This window comes from Leopardus geoffroyi, chromosome X, assembly GCF_018350155.1.
Source record: "Leopardus geoffroyi isolate Oge1 chromosome X, O.geoffroyi_Oge1_pat1.0, whole genome shotgun sequence".
NCBI classification, from domain to species: Eukaryota; Metazoa; Chordata; class Mammalia; order Carnivora; family Felidae; genus Leopardus; species Leopardus geoffroyi.
The window spans coordinates 20,062,847-20,076,504 of NC_059343.1; the positions used below are offsets into that span (position 1 = coordinate 20,062,847).

At 41.3% G+C, this 13,658-nt stretch overlaps 1 protein-coding gene across 2 annotated transcripts in view; it reads right to left on the minus strand.

Moving 5' to 3' along the window:
• APOO (apolipoprotein O) overlaps window positions 1-13,658 on the minus strand; it is a 56,735-nt gene that overhangs the window by 35,207 nt on the left and 7,870 nt on the right. The window lies entirely within an intron of this gene.

Consider the following 13,658-nt stretch of genomic DNA (forward strand, 5'->3'; position numbering starts at 1 on the left):
AGAGAGAGAGAGAGAAAGAGAGCGAGCTGGGGGAGAGGGGCAGAGGGAGAGAGACAGAATCCCAAGCAGGTTCCATGCTCTGCATACAGCCGGACGTGGGGCTCCATCCCATGACCCTAGGGTCATGGCCTGAACTGAAATCAAGAGTTGGACACTCAACTGAGTGAGACACCCAGGTGTCCGAACAATGGAAGAGGTTTCTAATGATCTTACCTAGTGATTCACTGAGCACAGCAAAGATTATTTCTGTAATTCTAATAAGTAAACTTTGACAAGCTTTCCCTTTCCATTCCCATTCAGATTCTCCCCTGATCTCAGTTCCCCAACTCAGTATCTTTTTGCACCTTGCTCTCCCTCACTGGGTCACTCACACCCGGGGCTTCAACGTGAAGCCAGTGACTCCCAGATTTGCAGTCCCAGCCCAGAGCTCCTTCCTGAGCTCCCAACCAGTTTATCCGATTATTCCTGGACATTTCTACTTTTTCACAAGCAGGTCCAAAATGGACTCGTCAGGATCTTGTCTGTGTCTCCAACTCCACACTTGGCCTGACGGGTGTCTGCTGTGGAATGAAGTCAGAAGGCTTTTTTCCCCCAGTAATAAACCCCTACATTTACACAGCACTTGACTATCTAGCATCTTTACCCCAGACTTGCCCCCTTCTTCTCCTACTTCCTCTCAGGCATGGTGTCACCACCTAACCCAACCACCCGATTGGAAACTATGAGGTCATCTTCACTACCACCAGCCCATCCAATTGGTCATTAAGTCCTGTTCATTCTGACTATTAAATGATCTCAATTCACTCTCTCCACTTTATCCCCTCTGGTACAATCTTCCCTTGGGCCCTCATTTTTTTTCTTGGATGGTTTTAGCTGCATTCTAACTACTCACCTAACCCTCTGACGACTCAAACCACTACAATACACAAGGATGATCTTTGTAAACTACAAACTGATTATCTTCTACTCTTATTTGAGATCCTTTGTTATTTATTATCTAGGACTTCTATGGGGCCAAACCAGGCCCATTATGATCCGAACCTTCTGTCACTTCATCTCTCTGCCACTCTGCCTTCTCCCGCAGCATACAAACTCCCTAGATTTCTCCCATGCTGTTGCCCAGCTTCCTGGGTTTAAACATGCTGGTTGCTCTACCTGGAATGTCTTATATTTGCTTTGTCTTTCTGCACAACTGCCTCACAGCAGGGAGATACATAGCTTTTTTTCTTTCTTTTCCCCTTATTTATCCATTTATTTATGTCTACCAAGTTCTCCCTACTAGATTAGAAGCCCTTTCACTGTGGTGCTGTGTCTTACTCTGTCTCCCTAGTGCCCGTGACTGTGCCTAGGACATAAGAAATGCTCAGTAACTGTTTACTGCCTGCATGAAAAGATGGAAGAGAGGTGGGAAAAAAAAGAGTGATTGACTTGTTCTCACTACATAGGCATGATTTAGCCACATGGAAATCATATTACTGAGATTTGCAGTGCCTGCAATGTGAAAGACTAGGCTATTCCATAATATTCACAAAACATATGATGCTAAAAAAATAACAAAAATGTCTGTTGAAATGTATGCCTGGAGTTATACACAAAAAGGGAAATTCTCATATTTCAGAAGCAAATAAAGAGCTAAGCGCTATTGAAAAGAGTGATTATGGGGCGACTGAGTGGCTCAGTTGGTCGAGCACCCTACTCTTGATTTCGTCTGAGGTCATGATCCCAGGGTGGTGGGATCAAGCCCTGTGTCCGTGCTGAGTATGGAGCCTGCTTGAGATTCATTCTCTGTCTCTCTCTCTCCCCCCTCTGCCCCCTCCCCTGCTCGCACTCTCACTCTCTCCAAAATGAAATTTTAAAAAAATAATAAAAAAGAATGGTTATGACTTTAACTGGTTTAAAAATAGTTAACATACCCTGAAGTAGTTAAGTATTCACCTTGAAAGGGCTTGATTTCAAGGCAATATTGCCACAAATTTCTTTTGCTTCCAGGGTAAAAGTCAGTGTGGTTGCTCCTGGCACCCCAGGAGAGTGCCTATTAGGCTGCTGATATCTGGAGGTGCCAACTCAGTGCTCTCTGCCCCCTGGGTCTGACAATGCTACTTTGAACTGGGGACTTTCCACTGAGCCAGCCAGCCCCACCCCAAACTTTGATTCCCTTCCTATCGGCAAGAGCTGGTGCCTCGCCCTTTCCCACTGCCCATCCAGCACTGGGGCCTCCAAGCATTTGGGGTTCATACTGTCCTCTACCTTCATCTTTGTTTGATGTAATGCCTCACGTTGACCTTTTTAATTCTAAATTCCAGCTTTCAGTCCTTAATCCTATCTACCTCTCACATATTTCATTTTTCACCCCATGGCCTTCTGTTGTTTTAATTCAGGTCTCTACCTTTACGTTCTTAGTGATTATTATCACTCCCTTTCATCTTTTCAATCTTATCGTGTTTACTTTTTAACATTTTATTGGACTCTTGATTACTCTGACTTTATTTTTCTCTCTCATCCACTTTTCTAGTTTTAATATTAAGCAAAGACTGGCTCTTTATTGCTCAAGTTGCTTTCTTCCTCTTCTCCCATCAGTCTTCCGCCCCCTCCATAACCACCTTCACTCCCACCCATCCCACAGCAAGAACTGTGGACACAAGGGTGGAGCACCCAAGCAAGGCCCCTCCAGCAGCTGCTCTTTCAGTTTCCCGGAGGGTCTCAACAAATAAAACAAAGAAAAAACAAACCTCACCCCAGGACACTTGGGAGATCTACAGATTAACACTCCCTAGGGCCACAATTCTCTTAGCAGAGAGCACATAATTTACTTCAGGGTTTCTCAATCTCAGCATTATTAACACTGGGGGCTAGATCATTCTTTGATGTGAGGGCTGTCTTGTGCACTATGGACTTCTCAACATCCCTGGCCTTTACCTACTGGATGCCAATAGCACCCCTCCCAGTCATGACTCAAAAATGTCTCCAGACACTAGGAGAGACACCTGGGGGGCATCCCACCTCGCACCCCCCACCACCACATTGAGAAGCACTGATTTGCTGGAACAAATATTATTTTCTGACATCTCTCACCATCCAGACTTCAAGAAAATCCGTGTGTTAAAAATCCAGGGCCTTGGGGGCACCTGGGTGGCTCAGTCAGTTAAGCGTCTGACTTCGGCTCAGGTCATGATCTCACGGTTTGTGGGTTCAAGCCTCCGTCGGGCTCTGTGCTCTCAGCTCAGAGCCTGGAGCCTGCTTCGGATTTCTGTGTCTCCCTCTCTCTGCCCCTCCCCCACTCACACTCTCTCAAAAATAAACAAACATTAAAAAAACATTTTTTTTAAGCCAAGGCCTCAGATATAATACACAGTGATAGATACAGAATAGTCTTGCCTGGGAGGTGAAGCATGGGGAGGGGATGGACTTACTGAGAAGGGGTACAAAGGAACATTCTGGGATGACAGAAATGATCCATACCTTGACTGGGGTTTGGGTCACAAAAGGTATATATACATTTGTTAAAACTCAAATTACTGTAAGATCCGTACAACTTAACATCTGTGCATCTCACTATATGTAAACTATATCTCAAAAAACCCACGTGCACCCAAACCGCACCACGTTTGTGCCAAAATGAGTGGGAACTGTGGGCCAAGGGCGATTCCTAAGGAAATCTGACCATGTTAAGGAACCAGGTGCCAGTGACCTTTGTGACACAAACCCACCTAGGGAGCCTTGATAACAGGTGCACAGGCAGATGAGCCTGATGCTCCTGTTAGTGAGAGACTACCCCATCTTGCCTTGTCCAGACCAGATGTTGTCACAAATGGGGATTCTGGAGGGGGGGCTGCCAGGTGGCTATCATAACTTGTTAGAGCTCATATTGAGTATTCAGGCCAACCCATTTGATGTAAGAATTTGAGAAGGGAAAGGCTGTTTCAGTGGGCAGAGATCACTCCAGGAAAGTATAAGAGCGAAAGAGGAGTCAAAGAAGAATCTTCTGTTCCCCAAGGGAGAAAAAGAACACTAATCTGGAAGTTAGGTGTCTTGAAGAAAGGTGTAATCAACTTCCAAGGTCTGGGTCATAATCACTAAAGCTCTGACTTTATCACCTTTTCTCCCACAGACACTACTTTTGGGTTGCCTCGTGTGAGACAGGAACACAAACGTATTCTCTCTCCATGATGGGTCTGGACCCATTATGGTACAACCAGACTGAAAATACCTCCTGAGAAGTGAGATCTTCCGTGGATCTTTTCTGACGAGGAGCTGGAACCTCTAGGCTGTGCCTACACCTGGCCTAAGCACCACTGTCCCAAGTGAGAGTCCTCGAGAATTTTGTTTGCAAGGTTCACTCTCTACTCAGGGCAGATAGCTTAGCTCAGAAAATGGGTACATATGCCCCTTCCAAGAGATCAGACATGCTCTAATTCAGATTAGATGACTTTGGCTTGATAGACTGAAGTCAAGCCCACTCTGTTAAGAGCTGCTTCTTCAATGAGTACTAAGCTAGAGCTACAGACTCACTAGATGCAATAGCTTCACTGCTTTAGATCCAACCTATCCTGTTAGATGGGGGTCTCAAAGTAAGGACTGCAATGTGTTGGCTTGTCTGAGGTTCTGAATACAGCTGTAAGAGACCCTCAGTCTTAGAGAAAACTAAAATTTGACTCAGATAAAGGTGAGCTAGTGACCCCTAGCTTTGCAAACCTCAGGGGGGTTTGGAGTTCCCTGGCTCATGCGGCTAAACCTTCTTTCTTTCTGATTCTATTCCCCAGCAAGATATCTTTTTTAATTTTATTTATTTATTTATTTATTTATTTATTTATTTTTAAAGTTTATTTATTTATTTTGAGAGAGGGAGAGCACATGAGGTAGGGAAAGGGAGAGGGGGTAGGGAGAGAATCCCAAGCAGGCTCCGCACTGTCAGCACAAAGCCCCGATGGAGGACTCAAACCCACAAACTGGTGACTGTCAAGAGTCAGACACTGAGCCACCCAGGTGCCCCTCCCCAGCAAGAGACCTTAAACTCTCCCTCATTAAGGTATATTCTCCAACTTAGACATTTGCGTTGTCTTTCAACATTTGGTTTTCCATAGCCCAGAGAGGGTCACTCATCAATGTAAACTGACCACTAGGATTGGCAGTTGGTTGGATGGGGCCCTAACAAAGAAGTGTTGTAAATGGGGTAGGGCCACCATTGCCTTACAGCCTTTCTGCTTCTTACTCTTTCCACTGAAGGTCATCAAAAACAGAGGAGAGCAAAACAAACCTGGTTGTGGAAGCAGAGGTACATGAGCTCTAACGATTAGAGGAGCTCAACGACGATCTTATTTCAAAAACAAGTATTTATTGCATACCTACTCCATGTAGGCACAGTGCTAAATATGCCACAACACTTAAGCAGTCACGGTCCTTGCCTTACGGAGTTTCCGGGAAGGTAATGAGTTTACTCAAAAAGACTAGGGTCACAATTTTAAAAATAAATTACAAAACAAAAAAAAAACCCTCAGGCCTAAGATTGAGTTTATCCTTCAGCTACAGCAGCAAAGGAGATTCTTGGACACAGTCAACCAAAATATGAAACTGGTGAGGTCATAAACACTCAGCTCATAATGGGTACCCAGAAAGCTAAACTGTCCTTGTTTTGCAAATAAAAGTGGACTACCCTGGACTCTGTAGCTCCAGGACCACTTTCTGATTGTGTCCCAGTAAAACTACCTTAAATTATTTTTTAACATTTTTAAATTTATTATTTTTGAGAAACAGAGAGAGACAGAGTGTGAGCGGGGAAGGGCAGAGAGAGAGGGAGACACAGAACCTGAAGTAGGCTCTAGGCTCTGAGCTGTCAGCACAGAGCCTGACGCGGGACTTGAACCCACAAACTGTGAGATCATGACCTGAGCCGAAGTCAGACACTTAACCGACCGAGCCACCCAGACGCCCCTAAAACTGCTTTAAAGACAAATAAAAACCTCAAGCTAAATAAGCCACTTTGAGAATTACTCAAGCGTGCTCATGAATGGTAGGGCTCACACCCTGACAACTTACTTTCTTTTTAAACTTTATGGAGAATCCAGTATATAGTCTCTCCCATTTTTGAGAAGTGTGATCCTTTATTCTTCCCAAATTACAGATCTATTATTTTATTAGGCTCTTCATTTAAAATATATACCAGTTTCCTTTTTTGATAAAATGTAAGCCTCGCTTTGCAGGCCTGTGTACACAAGAGACTTCAGAATCACTTGGGGAGTCTTTTTTTAGGAGTATAGATTCCAACACATTCCCTCCCTGCCCTGCCCCCCACCCAGTGTCTGATTCAGTAAACCTCTGGGGGGCTGAAGAATCTATTCCCACAATCAGCCAAGTTTAGGAAATCAGTATTTCACAAGCAGATGCTTGGGGAACAGTTATTAAACTTAAGTTTGTATAAACACTCAAACATACTTACCTTTAAAAACATTTGAAAGAATTAAATGAAAACTGTCCTAAACATAAAAAGAAACAGTGACTGGCCACCTACTGGAGAAGTTATGGAATTTATTTACATTGAAGAAAATGTTTCCCATCTTAAACACCACACAACCAATACCCTCCACCCCTAATTCTCATTCTACCACCCATCCTTCTCTTTCTTCATTGACAAATTTACTTTAAAAACAGTCTATGGTTAGGAGGCAAAATAGTGGATACCACTGGGGTGCCTGGCTGGCCCAGTCAGAAGGGCATGCGACTCGATCTCAGGGTCATGAGTTTGAGCCCCATGTTGGATATAGAGATTACTTAAATAAATAACTATTTTCAAAAAAAGAACAGTGGATACCCATAGCAAGATGGGGAGTGACCAGAAGGGCCATGAGGGCTTCTAGAGTACTAGGTATGCTAGTATGGTCAATTTGTAGAAATTCACTTGTGATCTGTGCACGTTTCTGTATGTAAGATTTCAATACAAAGTTAGAAAAATAGACTCTTACTTGCTTCCTCTACTCCATTCCCTCCTCCCTTTACTACTCAAGGTACCTGAAATTGTCCTTCCCAAGCCCACCAGTGGCCTCCCAGTTACGAAACTCCAATGGACATCTGGCATCCTGGATGCACCCCGAAACTGGTGACCCCTCCATCATCTTCATACTCTGTTCCTTCAGTTGCCAGGATTCTAATGTAGCTCCATTGTACATGCTTTGTAGGGCACTCCTTCCCTCTCCTTTTGGACCTTCTCTTCCTCTGCCCATTTCAAGGTTGGTCAGTCAGAGAAAAACCTTAACCCTCTCTCCTTCTCGCTCTAGAGCAATTTCATTTAAATCTAAGTATTTAACTTCCACCCTACAGCTACTGATGCCCAAATCTGTATTCCCAATCCCAGCCCCTCACTAAGCCTCAGGCGTGTGTGGGACTCCCCAAGAACATCTTCAGCAAGTGTTTCATTGCTACCTCATAATGAACTTCCTTTCTCCAAAATCCTGTTTTTCTCCGAGTTTCCCCACCTCATTTAATGGTCCTACAAGCCACACGAAGGATAACATCAAAGCAACTCTTTAATGAAACAATGAAAACAGACTTCAAAGACGGTAAGATGTGGTTGCTGCCTCCACAATCTAAAACAGTGGACAAATAATTATACCACTTGTGATGAGCATACTAACCGACAAAGGACAGGAGGAACACAGAGAAAAGAATAATGTACCACAACTGGAAATTCTGGAAAGCCACTGCAGAGAGAAGGCAGCCTAAATAATCAGAAAGTTTACACATTTCTTTCCTTCAGCAGCCACCCAACAGACTTAAGACTTACTGTGATTAGGACCAGCCTCTGTAAAAAGTAGTAACAAAAGAAATCAAAAGTTTGGAACCTGCGGATGATTTGACACACCACTATCTTTCCAGCTATACACATGAGTAGATATGATCTCTAAACAGAGCAAATACAGAACCATAAACCATGGCTGCTGCTTTAAAAATATAAAAAATGTTCTATATCAAGAAGTTCCCCTTTAATATCAAAGTCAGATGTGGTTTTGATAACATACTCAAAATAATTTGGCATCAAAAACTGCATAAATAGGGGCGCCTGGGTGGCGCAGTCGGTTAAGCGTCCGACTTCAGCCAGGTCACGATCTCGCGGTCCGTGAGTTCGAGCCCCGCGTCAGGCTCTGGGCTGATGGCTCAGAGCCTGGAGCCTGCTTCCGATTCTGTGTCTCCCTCTCTCTCTGCCCCTCCCCCGTTCATGCTCTGTCTCTCTCTGTCCCAAAAATAAACGTTGAAAAAAAAAAATTAAAAAAAAAAACTGCATAAATAGGGGTGACTGGAGTTCAGTCAGGTAAGCATCTGACTCTTGGTTTCGGCTCAGGTCATGATCTCACGGTTTGGGAGTTGGAGCCCCATGTCAGGCTCTGCGCTGGTGGCACAGAGCCTGCTTGGGATTCTCTCTCCTTCCCTCTCTGCCCCTCCCCTGCTCATGCTCTTTCTCTCTCTCAAAAATAAGTAAACTTTTAAAAACTGCATAAATAAACCCAGTGTTTTAATTATTACATTTCAGCTATTATATAACTCAGGGGTCATATAACCTGTACACCAAAATGTGCTTCTGCTTTCAAAGTTATTACACAAGACCATTTTTATACCAGTCACTGTGGAAAATAAGTGCACGTGGGGACATTTTTACAGTAAATGTCATTTAAAATTAGATATTCTCCTATTTATAGGAAATGAGGCATAATTATGTATTTTTCCTCCAAATGTTACACCAGCTCTTTGATCTTCGATCAACCTTTTCTGCAAGAATTTCCATCTGAAAACATTTTTCATTAAAAACAAAATGCTTTTAATCTGATTCTTTTCAGTTGTTTCAGAGATAAAAATCTGAAGTGGATTTTTTAAAAAAGGCCTATGAAAACTAACAATACTTTTGAGGAAATTCTTGTTTCAAAAAAAAAAAGAACATAAAATGAAAAATAAATTATGTGAAAGAATTTAGGGTAAAACAAAATGATGAAAACAATCAACAATTTTGCCCAAATCAGGCTATATTGCTGCCCTTAGTAATGTGTTGTAAACTGAATTACAAATAAAGAGAAATTAAATGAGTCTTTATTCGTGAAATCAAAAAAAAAAAAATGCCTTCTTGCCGTAATGAGCATTCTATAGTACCTGCTTTAATATAGCAATCCTTTCTCATCTGAAAGGTCACACACAAACTGATAATAGAGGCTTTCTTTCTCCGAGAAGGGGGTTAGAAGAATACAGACAATGGGATCCTGAAATTTATCTTTACTGTTTTGACTTGAAAAGGAACAGTTGGGGCGCCTGGATGGCTCAGTCCAGTTGAGTGTCCGACTCTCGATTTCAGCTCAGGTCACGATCTCACGGGTTTGTGGTATCGATCCCTGTTTGCGCTCTGTACTGACAGCACGGAGCCTGCTTGGGATTCTCACTATTCCTCTCTTTCTGCCCCTCCTCTGCTCATGCTCTCTCTCTCTCAAAAATAAATAAATAAACTTTAGAAAACTGCATAAATAAACCTGATGTTTTAAGTATTACACTTTTAGCTATTATAAGTTAGCGGTCATATAACCTATCCATTAAAATGTGCAACTGCTTCCAAAGTTATTACACAAGACCATTTTTATACCTGTCACCGTGGAAAATAAATGCATGTGGGGACATTTCCCATGCTGTCTCTCAAAATAAATAAACATCTTATTTAAAAAAAATTTTTTTAAGTTTATTTTGAGAAACAGAGCGCGCACACACAGGGTAGGCACAGAGAGAGAGAGATACAGAGAGAGAGAGAGACAGACAGAGAGAGACAGAGACAGAGAGAGACTTCCAAGCAGGCTCCTCACTGACACAGTGCAGAGCCAGATGTGGTGCTCAAACTCACGAACAGTGAGATCATGACCTGAGCCAAAATCAAGCGTCAGATGCTTAAACAACTGAGGCACCCAGGCACTCCTAAATAAACATTTAAAAAAATAAATAAAAGGAACAGTTATTCAGTATTAACTTATACACTATTTTTAAAAAATAGGTATTTTCTCACCCCCTATCCCTTAGGATGGCCACTATCAAAAAACAAGAAAGCAGCAAATGTTGGCAAGGATATAGAGTCAATGGATCCCTTGTGCACTCTGGGCGTGACTGTAAAATGGTACAACCACTCAGGAAAACAGTGTGGAGGTTCCTCACAAAAATTAAAAATAGAGTTACCATATGATCCAGCAATTCCATGTCTGGATATTTAACCCAAAAAAGTGAAAGCAGGGTCTCGAGGGTATATTTGCACACTTGGCATTCACAGCAGCATTATTCACAATAGCCAAAAAGTAGAAGCAACCTAACTGTCAAGGACATTATGCTAGATAAAATAAACCTGTCACCAAAGACAAATATTGTATGATTCATTTATACGAGGTATCTAAAGTAGTCAAATTCACAGAAACAAAAAGTAAAATGACGGTTACCAGGGGCTCGGGGAAGAGGAAATGGGGAATGGTTTAATGGATATAGACTTTCAGTTTCCTAAGATAAAAAAGTTCCGGAGATTATTATGTATCCATGTGAATATATTTAGCACTGCTGAACTGTATAGTTAAAAATGGTTAGGATGGTAGGGTTTTTGTTATGTGTGGGGTTTCTTTTTTACCACAATACCAAAAAATGAAAATAAAAAAACTGGTTAAGATGGTAAAAAAAAATAAATAAAAATAAAAATAAATAAATAAATAAATAAATCAGAAGCGCCTGGGTGGCTCAGTTTGGTTAAGGGTCCAACTTCGGCTCAGGTCATGACCTCACAGTTTGTAAGTTCGAGCCCTGCGTCAGGCTCTGTGCTGACAGTTCAGAGCCTGGAGCCTGCTTCAGATTCTGTGCCTCCCTCTCTCACTACCCCTCCCCCACTCTCTCTCTCTCTCTCTCTCTCTCTCTCTCTTTCAAAAATAAATACACATTAAATTTTTTTTTAATTACAGAAAATCAACGCAGCCAGAAAGAAAAATAAACAGTATGCCTCCTCAAAAATGTTTTCTCTTCAAAGTAGTAACTCTGACAGGTCAAATAGTGAGAATTTAGTGCAACTATTTATATAAGAAATTAATAAAGGGAATTTACTTTTGATATATGATCATACGGCTTACACTTCTAAATGTTTTCAGATCAAATTTTGAGCCTGAAGGAAAAGCAGCCTCTGTATATTTGAAATAAAAGCGAGAGAAGGAGATTAGAAAATGGCACTGTTTAAAGGGGAAGAGGGATTTGTCAGTTTTTTGAAAATGTGAAACTGAGGGAATGTGTAAGTATGCCCAGAAACAGATCTGAAAAGATGTGAACAGTGGTTAGCTGTACAAGTGGTGGGATTAAGGGTGATTCTTCAGTATTTTCTGTATTTCCTATAGTTTTCACAACATACATTGATTTATTTGGTATTATGCAAAGAACAAAAGTGGCTGTTCCTGAGTATATTCTAAAGAATTTGCCACAAAGGATGACGGTAACTCCAAATGAAGAGGGACAAAAATATTTTGATCCTTGAAGACATTTTTTTAATAAATCTATCGATCAGTGATGCCACGTTTTGGAAGAAATATATTGACAGGATAAATGAATCTGTCCTTCCAAAACAGCCACGTGGATGGGCATTTATTTGCATGTATAAATTTGGGAGCGTTTACACTTTCCCAACAACAGAAACCGCAATCATTTCAGTCTGTTTCATAGTAAACGGGTTAGGAAGCTAGTATTTTAAGAGTTCAGACTTGAACCTACAAAGAGAAAAACGGTTTTCCAACCATGACAAACACAGAACTATTTTATGAGAAACTCATTTCTGTAATTCTGTAGTAGAGTAACTGGTATCTCCCAGTTCTTCCTCATCCACTATAAACAAACTGGGATCTGAGGAGATAAGGCTGTCGTCTTCAAGATTAACATTATCTTGGCCTAACATAAAACCAACTTCTATTTTATCTTTGGAGGGTAGAATTCACCACAAAATTAGGTCAGCAAAGCAACTATGTTTCATTGGCAACTGTTTCATATTCTACTCTTTTAAAATAGTTATCGGTTTTTGTTAAATTCATGCAAAAATAATAAACTTGTCCGATAAATAGGAAGGAAACCTCAAGGCCAATGAGTGAGATCACTGTTCCTTCAGGCAGGTTTCGAGTCATCTGGTTGGGCTGTACTGGTTTCACAGACTTAGAACACACATGACATGTAATCTACCACGTTTCAAATTTATCTTGAACTTCCTCATTCAGACAGAAATTTACCACTGCTTACCTAAACCCCCATAGATATTTTCTCCCTCTCTCTCTCTCTCTCTCTCTCTCTCTCTCGGAAGGCACCCCAAGATGAATCTTTTCAATCCCGAGTTAAAGGGATACAGGTAAGAAAAAAATCAGAGGGAACAATTTATTTCAAGAATTGTCTTTCAAACGCTTCTATGTTTTAAAGTAACTAAAAAAAAATCTACACTTTCTAAGAGGAAGGGCTATTCTGTCAAAGCAAAGTCTATCTAAACCCAGGTTTCATTTCCTCAGAAACCACTGTGCGCACGGGGGACACCGGAACCCACTGACGACAACTGCCTTCAACCTCATCTCATTTATTCACGGCATTTTCGTCCTTAAGGGAAAAACTGCAAAACTGTTTTATGGGAAAAAAAAAAAAAAAAAAAGCTGCTGTGTTAGGCTCTATTCAGCTGATGATAATCCGGATTCATAATGAAAATCTCTGCAAAAACACGGAACAAAAACAAGAAAAGTCAATATTTGGACTATACACAGCAACTTCTAACAGTGCTCCCCAACGAGCCAAGTCCACAAACAGGCTCAGGGTCAATATTTGCCAAGTGAGGTAAGCCATCAACAGAGGATTCAGGAAGCTTGTTGGAGTCCTCGTATCATTTGGTGCTTACTTACTTGCCAGTTTAACCCGTGTCATAATACGACACGTGAATCAGCACCTCTAAGGGGAGACAAGATTCATTTCAGCAAGCACAAAGAAAAACATTCTGTTATTTCACAAGGACTGACGTCTGTGGGATGGGGGAGAAAAGAAAAAGAAACCTTTACTATTTTCATTTATCCTATTTAAAAAGACCGCTAAATGAATGAACAGACATATCTGAAAAAAGAAACCGATGGATATCCCTTCCCAACCAGAGCTATTAATACACACTTGTGAATCTATCTCTGGCTCCTCATTGTCACCCAACCAAACAAAGACATCCTTAAGTCGGAGCCAGTGCGGGCTTTGAATAAAACACACGGAGTTGCTTCAAAGAGTCAGAAAGAAGTAGGAAGACAAAGGGTGACTATTTAAAGAGCCTGTAAAACAGTATTCAAAATACAACTGTATTATAATGCTATTATCATAAAAACTCAGCTTAATATTCAAAGTTAGAGTCTCTTAGCATGTCAAAAACTCTCCAACCCTTGCTCTAAATTCTTGCTTCTACAACTATTTTAGTATACAACGAACACAAGTTTTAAAACCCGCTACGTTAAGAAGTTGGCACTGTTTTCTAATAGAACTGGCATGAAGCCACGCACAAATTAGGAAAAACTCATAGTAAAAAAACAAGTAACTTCCAAATTCTAAGACTGAACTTCAGACAGAAATGTCTTTCCCCCGAAAATATCTACATAAACCTTCATGTTGCATGCATGAACCATAAA